This window comes from Giraffa tippelskirchi, chromosome X, assembly GCF_054371585.1.
Source record: "Giraffa tippelskirchi isolate mGirTip1 chromosome X, T2T-mGirTip1v1.2.pri, whole genome shotgun sequence".
In the NCBI taxonomy this organism is placed as follows: domain Eukaryota; kingdom Metazoa; phylum Chordata; class Mammalia; order Artiodactyla; family Giraffidae; genus Giraffa; species Giraffa tippelskirchi.
In genome coordinates, this window is record NC_137289.1 from 64,695,620 (window position 1) to 64,718,384 (window position 22,765).

General features: G+C 37.9%; 1 long non-coding RNA gene across 1 annotated transcript in view; it reads left to right on the forward strand.

The window, feature by feature from the left end:
• Positions 1–22,765, forward strand: part of LOC145536281 (uncharacterized) — a 41,976-nt gene that overhangs the window by 17,916 nt on the left and 1,295 nt on the right. The window contains exons 3-4 of the long non-coding RNA XR_014075732.1: positions 14,234–14,323; positions 21,640–22,662. This is a non-coding gene — a long non-coding RNA (uncharacterized LOC145536281). The remainder of the gene's footprint in view (positions 1–14,233; positions 14,324–21,639; positions 22,663–22,765) is intronic.

A 22,765-nucleotide genomic window follows, 5' to 3' on the forward strand; every position in this document is an offset into this window, starting at 1 on the left:
AATTGCATATCTGATAAGGGTCTAGTATCCTGAATATATATATATATATATATATATATATATATATATATATATATATATATAACTCTTACAACTCAGAAATAAAAGACAAATAATCCAATATAAAAAGGGGAAAAGGATTTCAATAAACATTTCTCAGAAGAAGATCTGAAAATGACCAATAAGCATGTGAAAAGATGCTCAATTTCACTAACCATTAAGGAAATGCAAATCATAACCACAGTGAGATACCACTTCACACACACTACGATGGCTATAATCAAGAAGACAGAAAATAACAAGTTTTGACAAGGGTGTGGAGAAATTGAAACGCTTTTACATAGCTGGTGGGAATATAAAATGGTACACCTGCTTTGGAAGACAGTTTGGTAGTTTTTAAAAAACCTGAACACAGTTTCTATGTGATGCTACAATTTCACTCTTAGTTATATACTCAAGAGGATTAAAAATATATGTTCTCACAAAAACTGGTACATGAATATTCATGCCACTATTGTTCATAATAGTCAAAAGATGGAAACAGCCCAAATGCCTATCAGCTTGCTGCTGCTGCTGCTAAGTCACTTCATTCGTGTCTGACTCTGTGCGACCCCATAGACGGCAGCCCACCAGGCTCCCCTGTCCCTGGGATTCTCCAGGCAAGAACACTGGAGTGGGTTGCCATTTCCTTCTCCAGTGCATGAAAGTGAAAAGTGAAAGTGAAGTCACTCAGTCGTGTCTAACTCTTCATGACCCCATGGACTGCAGCCTACCAGGCTCCTCCGTCCATGGGATTTTCCAAGCAAGAGTACAGGAGTGGGTTGCCATTACAAATAGATAAATAAAGTATGTTGCATCCTTACAATATATTATTTAGCCATAAGAAATGAAAAGCTGCTTTATGTTATAACATGAACCTTGAACATTGTGCTGAGTGAAAGAAACCTGTCACAAAAAAGGTTACATGTTGTATGATTCCATTTACATTAAATGTCCAGAACAGGCAAATCCACAGAGTCAAAAGTACATTGGTGGTTCCCAGGGGGTTGGAGGAGGGGGATGGAGAGTGACTAGTTGTACCTCTTTGTGAATATACTCATAGCCACTGAACTGTACACTTTGAAGGGTTATGATACATGAATTATATATCAATTTTTTAAAAAAGAATTTCTGTGTAGTGAATTGCCATGACAAAAAGGTAGTATTTTCCTCCTGGGATGACTGCCCACTATAAGGTGACAAATTTAGAATTCCTCTCTTATCATGTACCCTGTTGCATGGGCAGGTATCTTCCCAGCTCTCTCTGCATCACCCTATAGGAATTGGGACCCAAGGAACTGGTAGAAATGCAGAGACTCTAGCAAATGGTATTGTTGGTGTTAATAAACTGCCGTTTGTCTTTGACCCTGGAGTCTTTTGCCAGCATCTATGAAACTGTGTCTAACTTGTTACTTGTACGTAGGGTAAAATCTCAGATTTTTCTAAGTTCTGAACAGGGACCATAAAATTAATTTAGTTCAGCTTTCTCATTTTACATATTAAAAAGCTAAATTACATAGCTATGTATTTTATTTCAAGAAAGCCAAGAAAGAAGAAGTCAACAAGAAGAAGAAATTGGTTTCTTTATGGAATGGGTTTGTCAGCCCTTGAGAACTATGTCCTTCATTTGTGAGCATTTGTCATGCCATATGTCTTTTTATTTGTTAGATTCATATTAAAGTACCATTTTAAATGTATGATTCCAAAGAGGATTCTCTGACCTTTTCTTAGTGGTATTTGCTGACCTAAAACCTTTTTCTTCCACTTGTAATAGCATCTTTGAAGGAGAAAAGAGATCTACAATGAAGATTCACTGGTGTAAATAGAGATTTTTGATCAATTTATCCTTGGTTATCAGGAAAACTGTGGTACTGTGAAAAATAATCTAAAATGCATTGGATGTTTCTTGAAGTGTATCATAATTTCATGATAACTTTTATAAGATAGATATCTGCTAATTTATATAGTGCTTGATAATAAGTTGGGCTATTTCACTACTTCTGTACCCTGGTTCTTATATGTCATCAGGGATTGTTCTAGTTCTTGGCAAACAATTCATGTATAGTTTGTTTTTCTTTTAAACTGTCCCTGGATTTCAGAGTTTTTATATATATATATATAGCCTTGTGTTCAATGATGGCTTAGTTTATAATATCTTATCAAAACTGGTTTTTAATTTGTATAACACACTCTGAAAAGTCATGATCATCATATTATGACAAAAATTAGCATATTTCTGCTGAGTTTTTTTACAGATATAAACAGCATTTTATAAAGTTTTTTTTAAAAATATGTACATGCCTTAAGACTTAAGGCAAAAAATTAAATAGATGAATAAATTGTCTTAAAAATAATAAGCCTTACTACTTTATGCAATAGTATTAATTAGGCAGTATTCTAGAGCTTAATATATTCTTTTATCTTGATTGGGTCACAGCAGGTCTAGCTGAATTTACTCCTTTAAAGTTGCATTTCCTCTGTAATAATATTTAGCACATTTGATTGTACTTACTTGTTTATATTGATTCCCTTTCTCCAGACTGCAAACTCTTCAAGAACAAGCTATGTGTTTGTCTTTCCAGCTCTAGGACCTATGCCAGTGTCTGGAACAGAGTAGGCATCTGGAAATGAATATTGATCCCCCAGGCAGATCATACCTTTAGAAAGGTAGCTCACAGTCAACTAGATTTCACCAAAAAGCCAATTAGATATATATTTACAGGGAGCTTTCTATATATTAATATATATTGAAACCTGAAATAATAACTGTTAATGGGCTGAATTGTATACTCCAAAAATTCATACACTGAAGTCTTTTTTTTTTAATTGAAATATAGTTGATTTACAATATTGTGTTAGTTTCTGGTATACAGCAAAGTGATTCGGTTATATATATATATATATATATATATATTCTTTTTCATGTTATATTCCATTACGGTTTATTATAAGATACTGAATATGGTTCCCTGTGCTATACAGTAAGACCTTGTTGTTTATCTATTTTATGCATAGTAGTTTATATCTGCTAATCCAAAACTCCTAATTTATCCCTCCCCTACTCCCTTTCTCCTTCGGTAACCATAAGTTTGTTTTCTATGTCTGTGAGTCTGTTTCTGTTTCATAAATAAGTTCATTTGTGTCATCATATATTGAAGTCTTAATCCCTGGTATCTCAGACTATAAACTGTATTTGAAGATAAGGTCTTCAAAGAGATAGGTAAGATGAAATGAAGTCATTAGGGTGGGTCCTAGTGCAATATGATCCATGCTCTCATAAGAAGAGATTATTAGGACAGAGAGACACACAAAGGGAAGACCATGTGAAGACACAGAGAAAAGATGGCTATATTCTAGCTAAGCAGAGAGGCCTGAGAAGAAACAAACCCTATGGTTGCTTTGATCTCAGATATCTAGCCTCCAGAATTGTGAGAAAATAAATTTCCTTTTAAACCACCAGTTAGTGGCACTTTGTTAAAGCAGCCCCAGAAACAACTACAATAACTGGCAAACTAATATAGTAACTAAAAGATTGGTTTGGTAAGTATGGAATTTAAAAAAGGAAAGAAATCTCATGGTCCTGTGAGAATATTTATATACACTACATTAGAATTTCTTTTCCTCTACAGAAAATACACAATAGTAACCCAGTGTTTTTCTCTTGTATCTTTCCTTTACACAAATTTGCACACATACTGGCATGCCTTATGCTTTCTCTAATAAGGTTTCGTGGTTCTTTTTTTTTCTTTTTTTAAACAACATAATCCCTCAGTTCCTGGGTGGAATCACAGTAGAAGTAACAGTTAATTTCCTGTCACACATCTTATATTCTCTAAAGCAGTGTCTAACTTCTGGGTAACTAGGGGCTATCATCTGCTTCTCCTGCCTTACTAACTTACTAGCACCATACGTGAACCAGGAAATGTATCTTAGAAAACTATGAATGATAAATGGAATTAGTGGATCCACAAAGAGAAAAGTTAGTTTTCTTATGAAATCTTATTTTTCTTCAGGTTTAATTTCAGAAATAGAATTGACTTAATTTTATCACAGGACAGGGCCTTGTATAGTAGTCTTTTCAAAGAAGACAATTGTTTTATGATGTGATTTGTTTTCCAGAAAAATCACAAGGAATTAATAGAAATAGTTACAGCTTTCCTCAAAGCAAAGTAATAAGTTACAATCTTCTGAAGTTAGTGTATTTCCAGCAAGATATACCCAACTCTGGAAACGCATGTAGATAGCTACTTTGACAAAATAACAAAACCCAATAGGTAATTTCTCAGTAGAATAATATTTCTAGCCATAGCAGAATATTCATAGTCCATCAAATTTAGTTTGAGAGTACATCCCTGGGATTCCATAAGGACATAAATTAATTCTCAAGAGTAATCTATTTCACAATGAACTTCAAATTATGTATTTCCTAACATATAGTGTGTTTTTTTTTTCATGGAGATACAGATAGAAATATTTTCTAATGAAACAGTACACAGTGGCTCGACTTCAGGTTTCCTCTTTTCAGGGTAAGAATTATGGGAAACATGGAAATTTTATCCCTGGAATTATTGATCAAATGAAAAATTAAGCATTAAGTGACTTCAGGTAAGATGAATTCACTAGGAAGAGCTGAGTATAAAGTCCCAGATAACTGGCTGAAATGTGAAAACAAAATCAGGAGAATTCATGAGTGTGCTGTTTTTATTGGCTGGTATTATTGTGTTAAGGACCACATTCAATCAACCAAATCAACTGTTGATTTCGTTTCCATCAAGATGTCTGTATGTGCTTCCTGATTGACTTAGGACCAGCTCAGAGGAAAACTGCTCTACTCTTGATCTTATATGGCTCATTTTTCCTTTCTAATGATGGAAAACAGATGGAGTCATTATACTTTTTCAAAATCTCCCTATTCCCCGTTTTCCCACTAGGCCTTCCTGCTAAAACTGGCAAGAAGAGAGAAGCAAATTGAAGAGAGCCATTCTTAGATTTAATCAAACCCAAAGCCTTTTATTTCCATTCCACTTTAGCTGAATGTTCCCATGGTCACACCCTAGTTTGTACAGAATTTAACACTCAAACCATCTACTTCAGAATCACTTATAGAGAACTTGTTTAAAATGTAGATTCCTCATGCACCCCACCCCAATGATTCTGATTCAGTAGGTCTAAGGTGGAACCCATAATATTCAATTTGATAAAGCCCTCTGTGATTCTTTTATTTTGAAGAATACTTAAATATATATATATATATGTATATGTGTATATATATATATATGTATGTATGTATATATTTGGCTGTGCAGAGTCTCAGTTCTGGCACTCAGGATCTTCAGTTATTGTCGCAGCACGTGAACTCTTAATTGGGACATGTGGGATCCAGTTCCCCAACCAGGGATTGAACCTGGGCCCCTTGCAGTAAAAGCATGTAGTCTTAGCCACTGGACTACCAAGAAAGTCCTCTCTCTGTGATTCTTATGCAAGTGAATTGCTGACCACACTTTGAGGAACATAGGTATGAACAGCTGTGTATCATAGTGTGGGATGGTTGAGAGAACTCTCATTTGAAGTCCTCTGTTTTCCTTGTAAAATAGATGAGTTTGTCTTCTTTCTTGACTCTCATCCCATTAGTTCAGTTCAGTTCAGTCCCTCAGTCGTGTCTGACTCTTTGTGACCCTGTGGACTGCAGCATGCCAGGCTTGCTTCCCGGTCAATCACCAACTCCCAGAGCTTACTCAAACTCATGTCCATCAAGTCAGTGATGCCATCCAACCATCTCATCCTCTGTCATCCCCTTCTCCTCCCACCTTAAATCTTTCCCAGCATCAAGGTCTTTTCCAATGAGTCAGTTCTTCACATCAGGTGGCAAAGTATTGGAGCTTCAGCTTCAGCATCAGTCCTTCCAATGAATATTCAGGACTGATTTCCTTTAGGATGGACTGGTTGGATCTCCTTGCAGTCCAAGGGACTCTCAAGAGTCTTCTCCAGCTCATCCCACTGGCACACTTCTATACATCCATCAGTATCCAAACCAAAGTAAAACCCTTTGTAAATTCTCCCTACCCAGTTGATCAATTTTGAGTCACTAGGGTATCCCATGCATGTCTTGATTGTGGTACTTAAAATACACAGTAACAACTGCTTCTGTCTCCTTAAATCTTGGTGTTTCTTAGGGTTTTGTTGTTTTTCTCCCTCTTTCCTTACTCTTTACACCTTCCCTGGGCAGTACTTGCATCCATGTTCATGGATGCAGCTATAACCCATTAATCGGATGATTTTCAAATCAGTAACTCTAGCTTACATATCTCTCTGAATCTCCAGATCCATACTTCCATTGGTCTACTGGGCATCTTTACCTGATTGTTTATAGATATCCCATATCTCAGTGTCAAAAACTGAATTTATTTTCTTTCTGTGTCCCCAACGTCTTTCCCAAACCTGCTCCTCCTCTTCTGTTCTTCTAAAAGGCACCAACATGTCCTCAGTTTTTGAAAGCAGAAATTAAGCAATCATTCTCATTCCTTCCTCCCTCCTCCCTTCATTCAATATTGTCAGACCTTCTTCTGAGATATTTCTCAAATTTCTATTCTCCATTCCCCCACTGCTACTACTACTACTGCTACTACATTGAATAAAATCTAGTTTATTATAGTATTTGGTAGTTTGGATAGAGCCAAGAGTAAATAAAGATATTACTTGGAAAAAAGCAAATAAGTATACATTGATTCTTCAGAAAAAAAGTCTTCCATGTTTATTACATTCCTAAAGATGTTGAAAAGATAATTAGAAAGAGGGAAGTATAGAGTAATGTGTTAGTCAAATCCTTGTCTTTCACAGCACAGAGTAAATAAATAATGTCTAAGATTAATAAGCTTGGGCTTTCCCAGTGGCTCAGCAGTAAAGAATCCACCTGTAATGCAGGAGACACGAGTTTGATCCCTGGGTTGGAAAGATCCCCTGGAGGAGGGCATGGCAGCCCACTTCAGTATTCTTGCCTGGAGAATTCCATGGAGTTCTGGTGGGCTACAGTCCATGGGGTCACACAACCAAAGTGACTGAGCATTCACACATGCAAGATCAGTAAGTTAAAAAATGGCAGAGTAATATATTTAAAATACCACAAGAATACCATGAGCCGAACTCCGAATGTGGGAAATTCCTTGGCACAAGTGACCTGGATTAATTTTTTAAAAATTAGTATTAATAATTAATATTAGTATTAATAATCCAAGAGTCCCTTGGACAGCAAGGAGATCAAACCAGTCAATCTTAAAGGAAATCAATCCTGAATACTCATTGGGAGGACTGATGCTGAAGCTGAAGCTCCAATATTTTGGCCACTTGATGCAAACAGCCAACTCATTGGAAAAGACCCTGATGCTGGGAAAGACTGAAGACAGAAGGAGAAGAGAGCAACAGAGGATGAGATGGTTGGATGGCATCACCGATTCAATGGGCATGAACCTGAGCAAAGTCTGAGAGATGGTGAGGGACAGAGAGGCCTGGCATGCCGCGGATGGCATCACCGATTCAATGGGCATGAACCTGAGCAAAGTCCGAGAGATGGTGAGGGACAGAGAGGCCTGGCATGCCACAGTCCATGGGATCTCAAATAGTCAGACATGACTTAGTGACTGAACAACAACATGGGAAAATCTATAAGGGAACTGTTATAGATTTTAGAGATTTGAGAAACATGTCAGCATAGTGCAATATGCTGATTTTGTTTAGATATTAATTTAAATAGAAGGTATTTGGGAGACAGTTGGGGAGATTTGAACTGAATGTTATTAAGTAATTATGATAAAGTTATTGGAATAATGTTTTTAAAAGTTCTCCTCAATCTTGTGGAAATACATACCAAAGTATTTATGAGTAAAAAGATATGATGTTAAAGATTTGCTTTAAAATACCCCTGGTCAAACCATATACAAAAATTAACTCAAAATGTATCATAGACTTAAATATGAAAACCTAAAACTATAAAAATGCTAGAAGAAAACATAGGAAATATATTTTAAATCTTGACTTTGCCAAAGATTTCTTAGCTGTAATACTCAAACACAGTACATAAAACAACAAACTGATAATTGGACTTCATCAACATTAAAAATTTATGCTATCTATATGATACTGTTAGGAGGATAAAAGGACAAACCAAGGACTAGGAGAAAATCTTTGCAAAACATATATTTGATAAATGATTATACATAGAATAGGTCTTCGCTGGTGGCTCAGTTGTTAAAGAGTCTGCCTGCAATGTGGGAGACCCAGGTTCAATCCCTGGGTTGGGAAGATACCCTGGAGAAGGAAATGGAAACCCACTTCAGTATTCTTGCCTGGAAAATTCCATGGATAGAAGAGCCTGGTGAGCTACAGTCCATGAGGTCATAAGGAGTCGGACATGACTGAGTGACTAACACTTTCATTTTTATATAGAGGGTATATAAAGAACTCCTAAAATTCAATAACAAGTAAACAAACTGATAATAAAATGGGTATGAGAAAAGAGCATAGCAGGTCTTGTTGCTCACATGTCACACATCTCCAAGAGATCTTGGAGTCATTACTGAGTTTTGGACACCCTCTAAATGGTTTTTTATGTTAACGATTGAGAATTTTATTGTGTGTACCTGGAACAATGGATCATGTTATACTATCTTGTCCAGATTGCTTTGCACTAACATCAAGTTGATCATGCGCATGTAACTTCATTGTTGGGGTCCTGAGTTCTGGTTGCCATACCTGGTTGCATAGCAGTATATGTCCACATGCCCAGCTCTCCATAAAAGCCTTGGACTTTGAGTCTTTAATGGGCTTCCCTGCACAGAGAGTTTTCACAGATGTCCCTGTAGTTCACAGCCAGAGAAAAACTATGTCCCATGGGACTCCAGATGGAAAAGAACTTAGAAAGCCTGTACCTAGTCACTCTGGACTCCACCCAGTAGATAATCTTGTTCCTGTTGCTCATGCTCTATAAACTCTTTCTGTGACAGATGTTAGCCGTGTGTAAAACCTATTGCTGAGTCCTGTGAGTTCTAGTAAATTAGCAAATGTGAGGGTGCTCTCAAGACACTTGAGATGATAGGAAAATAGTTTGAACAGAAACTTCACCAAAGAAGATACAAGAGTGGCTAGTAAGTACATTCAGAGCTGCATAATGATATTAGTGATCTGGGAAATGCAAAATAAACCACAATGAGATATTGTTTTGTACCTTTTGGAATGGTTAAAACTAAAAAAAGATTGATCATAACAAGTGCAGGGGGGAATTGAAACTCTCATACACTGAATGTGTAAAGATGAAATGGTACAGCGATTTTGGGAAAACAGTTTGGCAGTTTCTTGAAGTTCTACACATGCCTACCACACAATTCAGCCATCCCACTCCTATATATACATATATATATATATATATATATATATATATATTTACCCACGGGAAAATAAAGCATGTGCTCATACAAAGACTTATACGTGAACGTTCATTACAGCTTTATTTGTAATAAGTCAAAACTGGAAACAATCCAAATGTCCTTCAAGAAGTGAATGGGTAAACTAATAGTTGTATATTCATCTGTTCAATAGATAGCTATTCAAAGCAACCAAAATAAAAGAACTATGGATCCACACAATATGGATAAATCTCAAAATAATTATACTTCATGGAAGAAGTCAGATAAAAAGAGTACATACCACATGATTCCATTTATTTAGAACTCTAGAAAATGTCAACTATAGTGTCAAAAAAACTGATTACTGGTTTCCAGTTTGGGGAAGGGGTATGGGAAGAGGCAGGTTTCCCAGGTGGCTCAGTGGTTAAGAATTTGCTGCCAATGCAAGAGATACTGGAGACAGGGGTTCTTCCCTGGGTTGGGAAGATCCCCTGGAGGGAGAAATGATAACCCACTCCAGAATTCTTGCCTGGACTATCCCATGGACAGAGAGGCATGGCAGGCTGTAGTCCATGGGGTTGCAAAGAGTTTGTCACGAATGGGTGCATGCGCGTGCACACACACACACATGGAGACGCAGAGGATATGAGAAAACATTTTTGGGTAAGGGATTTGTTCATTATATTGACTGTGGTATGATTTCATAGGTGCATACATATTTTGAAACTTGGCAAATTGTACAGTTTGAAATATGTGCAATTCATTGTATGCCAATTATGTAAAAAATATAAAACTAACAAATGCCATTTAAGAAAATGGTGGCCCAGCGTTACAAATTCTACCTTATCTTCTTGTGTTCCCAGCAATCTAAATTGTTTCCTTTGCAAACCACAGAGCAAAGACAGAGTTTCCAGGCACTGACCAAGGAACAGAGGAGCAGTGTATTGCAGCTGAAAGTTACACTTGACACCTGCCCCACCAACTGGTTAGCTAAGGAGATAAAACCTGAAATTATAAGAAACTCTAGGGAAAAAGCAGAAAGAAAAGTCCTGGATGAAGCAACTTTGGCAAAATGTTCATAATTTGTGTAGCTGAATAATGGGTATATGGGACTTTTTAAAACAAAATGTGTCATTAATCTTGAGTTAACAGAAGAACTGTTACGAGTTAACAGAAGAACTAAAACCCAAAACATTCAGAATTGGTTGCCTATTGGTAATGGAACTGTGGGGGAAAGGGGCAGTCATTTTTTACTGATTAAATTTGTACATAGTTTATATATTGCTTTGTTAAAAATAAAAACAATTTTGCAAAAACTCAACATCAGACCTGTGTAAAAAAAAAAGTTTTCTTCTTCCCTAATGTGAAGTCACTAAGTTGTTTAACTCAGTTAATGATTCATGTAGTAAATTTAGCCATTTTGATAATTATTTGATTTTTGAAAGCTGAAGTTTTTTTAAAAAGTTCTGATTTACTCTTATTTGTACAGTTTTGGTAGAAGAAAAGGATTCTAAATTCGGAGGTTATAAACACTCAGATATTTGAATGCTGTTAGGTTTTATTTAAGAATATATAATTTTGGCAAGGCTTTATGAGATGAGAAGAATTGTTGACATGCTGCTTTTATATATGTGTGTGTAATTCTTGTACTTCCAGTTGAGAGGTATTTTAATTATATTCTATATCACTATTATCCTTCTTTGCATGATGGGAAGAAAAATTTCAGGAACAGGGAGAAATCAAGAAAGGAAAAAGAATACTTCATGTTTCCTCCTCTCATCACTTGACTTTGGGGGAATCTTTGACCACCATAAAGGAGAATTTTGAAAGATATGTATTTTTTACATATTTTATAATATGTTTTAAAAATCTATAAATTTTAGAAATTTGGGGTTATGAGAATTCAAAAAAAGTGTTCTGAATTCATAGTGAATTTAAAACAATTGCTCCTAATGGTACCCTAATTGACTAAAGGAATTAGCTATTGATAAACCTGAGAAAGTAAGAACACAGGAAATGCCTTATTGGGTCAAATCAGTGACTCTCCAAGATATCAAAGGATATTTTGGTGGAATTACTTTGCACTTTCATTACAAAGCAATAACCTCAAAATATTTTTTAAAACACCCTGAATATCCTAAAATGTCCTTTCATGTATTATTAGGGATCTACAATCAGTGAACTTCCTAAACCTTCCTTTCACCTATTTATACTAGAGTCTGTGCAGCAGAGTTAAGGGTGCAAACTGCAGTCAAACAAACCTAGGTTGGAATCTTAGATCTTGAACAAGTAATTTTCTCTGAGCCTCATTCTCATCATCTGTAAAATGGGGGTAACTAAAGCACCTACTTCACAAGTTTCTTGTGAGTATGCAATGAGAAAATTCATGTAAATCATTGACCATAGGGCCTGATAATCAATACATATTAAGTCCTTGTTCCTTTGTATTTTCAGCCTGCACATTTTCTTGGTGTTAGTAATCAGGTCCATTCTATTTATTAAAAGAGAAATCAGGACTTCCCTGGTGGTCCAGTGGTAAAGACTTTGTGCTGCCAATGCAAGGGGTGCAGGTTTGATACCTGATCAGGGAACTAAGATCCCACATGCCGTGTGGTGCAACCAAAAGATTAAAAAAAGAGAGAGAAATTCTTTTTTACAATAAAGGCTGGGCTTTGAAAAGGTGAAATAGCCAGTCATATACATGGTTTGATTTTAAGAGTATCAGGAAGATTCCAACCTCTTCATTTCCCCTCCCTGCACATGAATACAGCATACTCTATCAGGAAAGCTCCATTTCCTTATTGACTGTGATGAAAACTCAGATGTCACCAGGATGTACATTCAAACCATAGATTGAAGACAGGTGAAATTTTAAAAATTAAAAAACAAAACAAAAACAGATATCCACAAAAGGAACGATTAAATGAAGAATCTAAGGGTTTTGATTTTCTGGGGAGAGACAAGGACAGGCACTGAATGGAGGATATTGGGGCGAGAGGTGTTAGGAACTACTAGAGAAATGAAACTCTCGTGAACATTATGGTTAAGGAAACTATTTAGTGGCGTGCATTTTTTCCCAAGATAAGAATCGACTGGACTGGCTCATTTGGTAGACAAAAGGACTCTCAGGCCCTGGCCCTGGAATTTGGTAAATGTAGGGTGGGGTTAAGGAATCTGAAGGGTTAACAAACACTCAGGGGATTCTTAAGACCTGACAAGTTTGAGAAAAGCTGGAGAGCTTAGGAGCCCAGGCTTTGAAATCAGACAACACTTGGGCTCAAATCCTCTCTTTAAGGATGACTGATCATGAAGTTAGTTAACCACCTTCAACTTTAGTTTCCATCTCCATAAAATGTTTGGGATTAAATAAATTAATGTGTACAAGACATTTATCTCACAGTAGACACTGAAAAAAATAATTGGCATTTTTATTTTCAAGTGTCTTTCATTTCAGCTCACTTATTCTTATATATGAATCCTTAGAGTCTCCTGGGCAAAGTGCCAAAGTGGTCAATGATTTTCTAGAACTTTTTGTTTGCTTTCTAACATGTCCTTATCTTTGAAGCCAGAGTTGGAGAAATTAGCATTGTTATTGTGATCAGCTGTTGTGGGTCACCTTTTATATCTTTATGCCTTATCATGTAAATTAGGCATTCAGAATGTCTGAGAATTTCTATTCAAACCCTTTTCCATAGACATTGATGTCACCTGTCCCTGGAAAGTTGACTTGGCTCAGAGTTACAAGGATTTCAGACTTTAGCCTTCTCTCTGAGTTCCAACTTGAAAAAACCCAATAACACTCGACTTTGAGTTACAGTTTAAGCAAGGCTTTGAAAGCTCTTCAGACATTGACTTCCAGTTTAGAAGGGGCAGAGTGTCAAAGAAACAGAAATGAACAGACAGAGGAAGACAATGCAGGGAAAATGTTAAACACATATGAACAGTAAAAAGGGAAAGACCATGAAAAACGAGACAGAAAGGCAAGCTGACAGTGCCAGATAGAGGAAGGGGAAGGGTGAGGAGACCCAGAGAGAAACAAAGATAGAGAAAGCAGCATAGACAGAGCTTGAGGTGTTGACAGAGACAGACAAGCACAGAGAGAAAGAGATCAAGACATGGGCTGGGAGGAAAGCTCTATTATTGATAAAAGTAGCTTTCTATGAAAATTTCCCTAGAAGTTGAAAAAGAAAAAATCCATTTAACACAATTTTAAGGTAATTACTATGGGAAAGGCACTACTTGGAAATTGTGGTGGATATACAAGCTTTTCAGCCGCTGGTTTGGAGAAGGGTGTGTATGGCAGAAGGTGATAAGCAACATTAAGAAATAAAGTGTTTCTTAGTTCAGAGAAGGAAAGAATGGTTTCAGTTAGAGGCTGGAGGAGGTAGCCTTGGAGCTGGACCCTGATGTCTGAATAAGGGTTTAACAGCCGGAGGGGGAAGAAACTTTCAAACAATAGGAAGGGCATTGGCAAAAACTTTGAGCAAGGTAAGCAAGAGATGTGTTCAGGAAAAAAGGAATGGTATGATTTGGCTAAAGTTCATGTTACAAGTAGAGGAGTACTGGGAGAAAACTGAAAAAGCATTTTTTATTGCAGGAAGAGGGGTTGAAGATAAGATTGAGGAGCAACTGAGGGTTTCTGAGACAGGGGAGTAACAAGTTTGTGAGTAACAAGCATTAGGAGAACAGGAACTGGAAGCCTGGTAGTGAAGATGTGAAGGATACTGTTGCTATTGTGCGTTCCAAGGCGTGAGTCCTATCAGCTGTCTCCTGAACATCCCTTCCTCTCTCTTTTGCAGTGTCCTAGTTATTACTGCTTGGATCACTAATGGTCCAAAGTCTTGACTGAAGGAAGAACATAAGGTCAAGGAAGAAACTAAAGACAACCTGTAAGTTTCTGATTGAGAGAATGATAATGTTATTACTAAGTCTAAGCTCACTCTGCTCACCACATGACATGCCAATGAATCTGAGAGATGAGATGTTGAGGCAAGGAATATGACTTTATTCAGAAAGCCAGCTAACTGAGAAGGTGGCAGACTAATGTCTCAAAGAAACCATCTTATTGGGGTCTGAATGCCAGGTTCTTTTATAGACCCAGAGAGAAAGAAGCAAAGATGAACTAAAGTCAAAAGGCAGAATAGAGACAGAGGCAGTGAGGAAGTAAAGTGAAAAGGGTCTTCATTCTTGCAAAACATCTCCAGGAAGGGCCAGCTGTTTGGAAGGAGTGTGTTAATCTCTTCTTTTTTGTAGCCATTCACAGGTGGGCAGGGTGATATTATCTCTCTATGAGCTGAACAAAGGCACTCTAACAGGCAGAGGAGCAGGGTCCTTTGAGGCAGGCCATTATGTATGATTATAGTAACAATAGCAACAAAAACCAAGTCAAAGAAACATTTCCATCAGGGAGTCAGAATTGGTTCTTCTCTGCAACATTACCAGAAATTGGTTTGGAGGAGATAGGTTTAGTTTTTGGTATGCAGTGTTAATGTGGATGAAAAATGTCACCTGCCAGATCAGTAAACAAAGGATGTTGCCGCCATCAAGCCAACAGTCACTGCAGCAGCCCTGGCTATGCACCCAGAGGGGATTCAGGCTAGAGAAGAGGAGGATACTGGCCCTCGATAGTTAAGGTGCATATGGAAGGAATGATTTCAGTGAGATCATTGAAATCATGATCATGATTTAAATCATGAGATAAAAGAAAGCTACTTTTATCTTCCCATACCTAGAAACCTGCTAAATTCATTAACAAGATGTCTGGTTTTCTTTAATTCACAGTAATCTTTTGATGTCCCGACTACCTGGTTTTTCTTGCCAAACTCCTATATGTCCTGACTCCTCCCTTACCTTGTTGGAGCAGTCCCTCAGAGCTATCTGAGAGTCTGTCTTCTGGGCTTAAGTTCTCAGAAAATCTGCCCAATAAACATAATTTTCAACTTTTAGGTTGTGCATTTTTTTTCAGTCGACATTAGAGATGCTAGTGTGATTTTTATATAATGTCCAGGAGGTGATGTGGACATTTGAAAAGAGTTTGCTGCTCTGAATCCTGGAAATAGAATATGATGTATTCCAGGAGGTAGAATAAAATAGGCTCTGTGGAAAGAGTTCTTATATGTTTCTTTTTAGCCCTGAGATCCTTTTCAGTTAGACTCTAGGACACTGTGTTAAGGGATCGTGACTCTCAGTAGTAGATTGAAATTAGTTTCATTCTTCTATATGATTATCTTCTACCCCTAAGACACCCTTCCAGACCCAGAGGAAAAAGAGAGAGGGAATTAATAGACAGTCATATGCTATATGAAGTAGGATGGAATGAAATGTTCTCTTTTTCCAGGTGAGCATGGCACCTGCCTGCCTAGGTGGGTTACTCCAGCTGATGAGCACAGAGTAACAGCAGATGGTATGAGAATACAGGTGGCAAAATGAGCTGGCTCTGTGTTGATTCATGGTGTCCTATTTTGCTCCTCCAGCTAGGGAGAGGATATTCTGCTGATTTTTACAGAACTGATAGGACTAGCTCAAATGGCTTAGGACAGAACCCTACTGTCTCCATGTGGGTACCTGCTTCTTCCTTAAGAACGCCTTAGACCTCAGCCCTCAATGATGTGGGGTGGGAGGGTGATTTGCTGTGAATAGAAAGGGGGTGAGGTCAGATGCAGAAACACTTCACTATCTCAGGACCTGTCATCACCTGCCTCTCATTGTGATATCTTTAATTCCCTCCTTTCTTCCATAGTATTGCAAAAGTTTGCCTCCCTCCATCCCCAAAGCCCACAGTGCTTACTGCAACCACATTTAGAGTAAAATATCCCTTAAGCACTTAAAAAAATATGTGTAGCTTTGTCCTTAAAACATGTAGATTCCAATAATGAGGAATGGGTGCCTGGGTTTTCTGTGTATGCATGTATGCTAAATCGCTTCAGTCATGTCTGACTTGACAGCCCCATGGACTGTAGCCTGCCAGGCTCCTCTATCCATGGGATTTCCCAGGCAAGAATACTGGAGTGGGTTGTTAGGCCCTCCTCCAGGGGATCTTCCTGACCCAGGGACCGAACCCTGGCAGGCACTGGCAGGCATGTTGTTTACCACTAGCGCCACCTGGAAGATCCCCTTGGTCTTCTATAAGTAACCTCTTTGACTGCTAGCTGCTGCATACCTTGAAGCAATTGAACTAGTGCAGTGAATCTCACTGACAAAATATACTTGAATAACCTAGTTCAGTTCAGTCACTCAGTTGTGTCCAACTCTTTGCGACCCCATGGACTGCAGCACGCCAGGCCTCCCTGTCCATCACCAACTCCCGGAGTTTACTCAAACTCGTGTCCATTGAGTCAGTGATGCCATCCAACCATCTCATCCTCTGTTGTCCCCTTCTCCCCTCTTCAATCTTTCCCAGCATCAGGATCTTTTCAAATGAGTCAGTTCTTTGCATCAGGTGGCCAAAGTATTGGAGTTTCAGCTTCAGCATCAGTCCTTCCAATGAATATCCAGGACTGATCTCCTTTAGGATGGACTGGTTGGATCTCCTTGCAGTCCAAGGGACTCTGAAGAGTCTTCTCCAATACCATAGTTGAAAAGCATCAGTTCTTCAGTGCTCAGCTTTCTTTATAGTCCAACTCTCACATCCATACAGGACTACTGGAAAAACCATAGCTTTGACTAGATGGACCTTTGTTGACAAAGTAATGTCTCTGCTTTTTAATATGCTGTCTAGGTTGGTCATTAACTTTTCTTCCAAGGAGTAAGCGTCTTTTAATTTCATGGCTGCAGTCACCATCTGCAGTGATTTTGGAGCCAAATAAATAAATAAATAAATAAAGTCAGCCACTGTTTCCACTGTTTCCCCATCTATTTGCCATGAAGTGATGGGACAAGATGCCATGATCTTAGTTTCCTGAATGTTGAGCTTTAAGCCAACTTTTTCACTCTCCTCTTTCACTTTCATCAAGAGACTCTTTAATTCTTCACTTTCTGCCATAAGGGTGGTGTCATCTGCATATGTGAGGGTATTTCTCCTGGCAATCTTGATTCCAGCTTCTGCTTCATCCAGCCCAGCGTTTCTCATGATGTACTCTGTATGTAAGTTAAATAAGCACGGTGACAATAAACAGCCTTGACATAGTCCTTTCCCTATTTAGAACCAGAGAATAACCTAGGGGAGCCCTTTAAAGATACAGATGCCCAGGCCCATCTTGTGGTTATAATTCCTTTGGTTTGGAAGGTAGGACCCAGAGCTATGTATGTTTTACAAGCTTCCTGAGTGATCCTCATTTACATGAAATGTGTTATCAGAAAATTAAATTATTTCCATCTTGGCCTTTGACAACACTAGCTGGGGCCTACTGGCCTCATGTCCCATTCCCTAGTTGTATTAGCATCATCAATTTAGTGAGCACAAGTTTCACAAAGGGAAAGATGTTAAAATGCGTATTCTCAACCCCCATCCTATAACTACTTAATCAGAATCTATGAGAACAGGATGCTAGAATTGGCAGTTTTACAAACACCACCATATAGTGCACTAGTCTGCAAATCACACTTTAAGAAATACTGATCTGAGCCTGGGAAGTTAAAGTTGGCAGGAGCAATGTGGTTTGGGGCACAGTGGAAAGAAGAGGTAGATCGCATCAGCTGTTGAGTCACTGCAGCTGAGTGGTCCAAAATGATCTTGGTTGGAGTCTCCACTTCAGTAATGTACTCAGCTATAGTTACAGCCTAGGCAAATGAGGCCAGATGATAGCTAGAGAAGACCTCTAATTAATTAAGCTTGGCCTAAGGTCAGGCCACCAACTGGCAGACACAAGTTCTTTTTTAAGTAGGAGAATTTTAAGTTGGATGAGAAGGATAGGAGAGATCTGAAACATGAAAACTTTTCCTCTAACTTCTCAAACCCCTTTTCTTGTTTATTTCTCTCAGGGCTTAAGTAGTTTCCTCTGTAACAGTATCAGGATTGACTCACAGATTATTATTCATTGTTAAATTATGTTAGGAATGCATTCAAAATGCAAGAACAAGGTGTACAGTGTAGACACTACTTGAAAAGGCATTTAGTTTTTTTTTTTTTTCTTTAAGTGAGGGAGGAATATTTTTTCTGTGATATTTGAAAAGTGAAGGAAGTGTTTGCATTTGTCATACGGTATATTTAACAAAACCATCTCCCGATTTCCTATTGAGTGTCCTTCTTCTGTGAAAGGCCATGTAAGGTAAGACTGGTTGCTTTTCTGTTAATGAAAGGGTGCAGAGGGTATAGCTCTTACTGCTGCTGCTGCTGCTAAGTCGCTTCAGTCGTGTCCGACTCTGTGCGACCCCATAGATGGCAGCCCACCAGGCTTTCCCGTCCCTGGGATTCTCCAGGCAAGAATACTGGAGTGGGTTGCCATTTCCTTCTCCAATGCATGAAAGTGAAAAGTGAAAGTGAAGTCGCTCAGTTGTGTCCGACTCTTCACGACCCCATGGACTGCAGCCTACTGGGCTCCCCCGTCCATGGGATTTTCCAGGCAAGAGTACTGGAGTGGGGTGCCATTGCCTTCTCCGTAGCTCTTACTACTGGTGGTTAAACTGAGTTTGAGATTTCACATATACTGTGACTTTCTGCTGTGATTTAAGCCTTCGACTGTTACATATTACTGAGTATTGTCTCCTCTTCCAGTCAACTAGATGTTAAGCTTCCTGAGGGCAGGCATCTTGTCTCAGACTTCTTTATAATCTTCTATCCAGCCCAGGACCACGCTCATAGCAGGCTCTCAATAAAGACTGAACTATTTATTATGGCTGAGTAGTATTCCAGTGTGTGTGTGTGTGTGTGTGTGTGTGTGTGTATCACATCTTCTTTATCCATTTATCTGTTGATGGATATTTAGGTTGTTGTTGACGTTTGCAACAACATGAATGAACTTGGAGGGCATTATGCTAAGTGAAATTAGAAAAAGACAAATACTGCATGATATCACTTATATGTGGAATCTAAAAAATGCAACAAACTAGTGAATAAAACAAACAAAAAAAAAAGAATCAGACTCACAGATATAGAGAACAAACTAGTTGTTACCAGTGGGGGTGGGTGGGTGGAGGGGAGGTATAGAGGTAGGGGATTAAGAAGATTATAAATTAGGCATAAAATAAGCTATAAGGATATACTCTATAATATATCCTTATATGTTACAATAATTATATATGGAGTATAAACTTTAAAAATTGTGAATCACATAATTGTACATCTGTAACTTATATAATATTGTCCATCAACGATACTTCAATTACAAACGATTGAACTTATATGAGAGCACCAAGATGGGAATGACAGGAGTGTACGCATCCACTCTACTTGTGTTTAGTTGCAGTTCTAAGATATAGAGCAGTATGAGATAAGGGATGTTATGATTTTGGCAGTCTACTCCCGCATTTGCTATGTATACTATGCACCCTTAAACTGTGATATTTACAGTTGATGATAGCTGAACCTTTCTTAGCAAAATGGGTAGAAGACTAAGAAAATTAGTAAGTTTCATTCACAAGAGTTGAAGAGGAGTCATCCTTCTGCTTTGTAGTAATAAAACTAGTGACTCTAGGCCCTAAGATATGAGTCATAGAATCTTGAATGAATCTGCCCACTTCCATAGTATTTGTATAGACATGAATTATCTGCTTCTCACCTCTATACATATTATTTCAGGTGAATCTGGGTATGAGTATACTAGGAGTGAGGAGGAATTGTCCCCTGTGAAGACAATCGGGCATAGAGGTAGAGCCATTCTTTGAAAAGGAGATGATTTGATTTTACATATAGTGATATTTCATAAAAAGCAGATATGTTAGGGGCTTTTTTGCCTTCTTACTGACACTTCTACTTAACTACTAACTGCCATGAGAGCAAACAAGATAACTCTGTTGTATAAAACACTAAAGTTATACTGTCCTGCAGCTAGAGTCATAAATCTGTAAAAGAAATGTTGATGGTAATACCACTTATGTGAAAAAGAAAAATGTAGTTGACTTCCTAAGACTTTAAAACAATTTTTTATTGGTGTATAGTTGCTTTACAATGTTGTGTTAGTTTCTGCTGTATAGCAAAGTGAATTGGTTAAACATGTACATGTATCCCCTCCTTTTTATGGATTCCCTTCCCATCTAGGTCACCACAGAGTTCCCTGGGCAATACAGTAGGTTTTCATTAGTTATCTATTTTATACATAGTAGTGTATATATGTCAATACCAGTCTCCCAGTTTATCCCACCCCCGCTTTTCCCCTTGGTAACCATATGTTTCTTTTCTACATCTGTGACTCTATTTATGCTTTGCAGATAAGTTTATCTGTACCATTTTTCTAGATCCCACATATAAGTGATATTCCTAAGACAGTTTAGAAACAGAAAATATTACGCAAATTAGTTGAGACAATTAAGTATTTAATAAAGGGTTTGATTTCAGTCAACTATCTGAATATTTCTCAGAATTCTTATCAAATATCTGCTTCCCTTTTTGATTCCAGCTCTTCTCTGATAAAATGCTTCTTAGGTAAACCCAGCCCCACTACAAAAATCAGAACCAGACTTTGGCTGAACTAACAGAATGAGCCAGAGAGGGGAAGGATGGGGTTGAGAACCTAGATCTACTTACAGATATCAAGCAGGTAGGAAGGCAAGCAATCTAGAAAGTTCCAAGCTGCAGGCATTAGGAAAAGGTCCAGACAGCTAAACAAAGCCCAGCTGGTACACTGAGATCCAGACAGGCCAATAATTGATATGAGAGGTCTTATAACGGATGGCAAGGAACAAGTCAAGGTTTAATGAACACAGAATCTAACCACAAACAAAGACACATTCTAGACAGGAATTCTAGGTTAGGTATGAAGCTAAGATTGGTTATAATAAGGCAGGAGGTCAGAATGAGGTCTAAAATGAAGATGGCAGTACTGGTCATTAAGATTATGGTTCCAGAATTAGAGATGAAGTTGAACCCAATGGCAGAAAGAGAATGGCTTCAGCTATTGGGCTTAGTTAGCTGCTGGCTTCTAAGCTAAATATGAAGATAAGTATATTCCTGTGATAATTTTATTTAATAGATCCCTGTTGCCATTTACCAACACAAAGGAAAATTTGATTTTTATATCCTTCTGAAGAGTGCAACTTGCTTATAAAATCTCATCTTAAAATGTCTTCTGTTATGTATTCATTCCAAAAAAATTCAATTACTGTCTTTCAGATACTGTGGAATACTGAGGTGAATAAAACATAGCCATTGGCCTTAGAAAACTGACAGATTCATGAAGAAGTAAACATCTAAAGTAATTACATCTGTTCAGTCACTCAGTCATGTCCAACTCTTTGCAACCCTATGGACTGTAACCTGGCAGGCTTCTCTCTCTGTTCATGGGGTTTTTCAGGCAAGAATACTGTAGTGGGTTGTGATTTCCTCCTCAATGATTACAATACAGCATGCTGAAAGCACAAGGAATAGAGGTAACTTCCATTAAGTCATTCAATCAACCAAATGCATGGAGTGTCTTCTCTTTTACATACACTAGTCTGGAAACACAGGATAATCCCGAGTCCAGACTTTCAGTGTCATAGAAAACTTCCAAGAGAAGGTGAAACTTGATCTGAATTTTGTAAGAGGTAGCCAGGTAAAAGCATGTGGCAGACATTATTCATTCTCCCTATCCTGCATACAAATAGAAATCTGAATTTTTTGAGGCAGCATTGTATTAAAAGCTGCCTACCCATTCATACACCATTCTAGGTATGAGTGACCATGTAAGAGAAAAAAAGCCTGTTGAACAGGGCTTTGTTGAAAATCATTTTTTTTCCCAATGAAAATGAACTTAACTGACAGGTTCTTCCCTCTTCTTTTTATTCATGCTTGGAATCCAGATAGGAAACGTGGAGATGGAATCATCATCTCTCAGCCATAAAAACCTCCTTACAATAATGGTAAAATAAAAAGATAGTAGGAGTTTTGGTCCCTGATGATACCATACAACTTATATTTCCTTTGGATTTTTGTTTAAGCCATTGTAGTCACTTTTCTATTATGTACTGTTAACTACAACTCTAAGTAATAAGAAGAGTATTGCAGTTTGGTGGTAGAGAGTTCAAGAGAAACTTCCCAGGCACAGGAAACAATTAGATGCACAAAGATGTGGAGCGAGAAGCTCAATATGAAGAAACTGTAAGGAAACCAACTGATTGGAGTTATGAAGAGGAGACCAGAGATGAAGTTGCAGAGGTGAGTAAAGGCCAGTTCCTTGTAACCCATATTAAGGAGTGTGGGCTTTGTTGTAAAAGTAGTAGCGATTCTCTTGTGGATTTTTTCATGACTTAACATTTGC